Genomic DNA, 2,205 nt, shown 5'->3' on the forward strand with positions numbered 1-2,205 from the left:
CACCAGGGTCCCAGGTTCGATTCCAGCCTCGGGTGACTGTGCGGAGTTTGCACATTCTCAGTGTGTCTGCATGGGTTCCCTCCAACAGTCCAAAGATGTGCAGGCCAGGTGAATTGACCATGGTAAATTGCCCATAACATTAGGTGCATTAGTCAGAGCGAAAAGGAATCTGGGTATATTACTCTTCGGAGGGACGGTGTGGACTAGTTGGGCCAAAGAGCCGGTTTCCACACTGTAGGGAATCTAATCTAATCCCATAAACCTGGCTAAAAGTGAATCCCTGAAGAAGGGTTTATGCCTGAAATGTCAATTCTTCTGCTCCTCAGATGCTGCCTGACCTGCTGTGCCTTTCCAGTGCCACATCTTTTGACGGACTTCCAGCATCTGCACTTTAGCCTACAAGTAAATTTGCCAAAGCCCAAGTCACCTTCCTGGGCCATGTTATTGGACATGGGAAAATGGCCCCATGGAATGCAAAAACAAAGTAATTGGAGAGTTTCCCATACCATCGGCAAAAAAAGTGCTACAATTCCAGGGATTGATTGGATTTTATTGGAAATTCATACCAAATTTAGTAGCGTGGCTGCTCCACACTGAATTGCTAAAGAAAGGCAAAGAGTTTCAGTGGACAACAGACGGTCAGAAGGCATTTAATAGCTTGAAAGTGGTGTTAACCACTGCTCCAGTATCAGCTACACTTAATTCCGCATAGCCATTCAAATTAACTATCAATGCGAGTGACGTGGGTGTCAGTGCTATGCTTTTACAGGAAGACGAAGAGAAGACAGAATACCTATATAGTCTTTATCTTCTCGTCATCTTCCTGTGAAAGCACAGCACCGACACCCACATCACTCGCATCGATAGTTAACTTGAATGGCTTTGCAGTACAGGGTTGTTCTCCAAGAAATTGAGCATTCATCAACAGAAATATTGGATAATTAAGAAGGAGATTTTGAACTTGGTGTTGGTCTTACAACATTTCAATGTTTATATAACCAGTAATGTACCTGAGATAATCAATCATGCACACTAATCAGAACTCATTGAGGCTTGTGGAAAAATGGAAGGACAAAAATTGCAGACTTTTAAGTGCAGCTTGTTGTTACAGCCAATCAATTTGAAAATTGTGTATTTGGCAGGACGAGAAAATGCGATTGCCAACAAATTCTGATCTCCTTCCTATCGAAAGGAGGTTGTGAAACTTGAAAGGGTTCAGAAAAGATTTACAAGGATATTGCCAGGGTTGGAGCATTTGAGCTATAGGGAGAGGCTGAATAGGCTGGTGCTGTTTTCCCTGCAATATCGAAGTCTGAGGGGTAAATAAAATCAGGAGGGGCATGGATAGGATAAATAAACAAAGTCTTCTCCCTTGGGTAGGGGAAGAGAGGGGGAAAAGATATAAAAGGGACCTAAGGGGAAACCTTTTCCACAGAGAGGGTGGTGCATGTATGGAATGAGCTGCCAGAAGTAGTGGTGAAGGCTGGTATAATTGCAACATTTAAAAGGCATCTACATGGGCATTCAAGTAGGAAGGGGTTAGAGGGATATGGGCCAAGTGCTGGCAAGTGGGACTAGATTAGATTGGAATATGTGGTCAGCATGGACAAGTCAGACCGAAAGATCCATTTCTGTGCTGTACATCTATATGACTTTATGACATTGTTTCTCATCCAAGTCTTGACCGAGGCATTTGACGGCAGGAATAAAACAGACAATTAGAACTGTGGAGTCAGACATACCGTATGGAAACAAAGAAGTGGTCAATTTAAGAAATAGATTTACTAGATACAGTCATGAGCTGTTAGGATTTATTTATTCATTGGATATATTTCTTTCAGAATGGTCACATTTTGGGATAAAGTGTATGAGTAATTGGAGACATGAAGTCTGGCTTTGTGCCACTGGTTTCCAAAATTCCCCACCTCCTTTTTCACTGACCTTACATAGAAGAGTACCAGGCATAAACTGTCAACAACAACATTATCATTGTATTAGATGGCTGTAATGCAGAAAGAGAACGAGATGAACCTTGGTACATTTTTGTTCAGCAATTTCAGAAAAATAGGAATTTGTGGCTAAATGAGCAAATCTATGATTGCTGTCCCCACTTCCATCCCTCCAATTGTTCAATTTACCATGCTCAAAAACCTCCAAAAATTCAATTCTCATGCAACCTTTGCAACACAAAATACAAACAAAGTC

Source organism: Chiloscyllium punctatum, chromosome 3 (genome assembly GCF_047496795.1).
Source record: "Chiloscyllium punctatum isolate Juve2018m chromosome 3, sChiPun1.3, whole genome shotgun sequence".
NCBI lineage: Eukaryota > Metazoa > Chordata > Chondrichthyes > Orectolobiformes > Hemiscylliidae > Chiloscyllium > Chiloscyllium punctatum.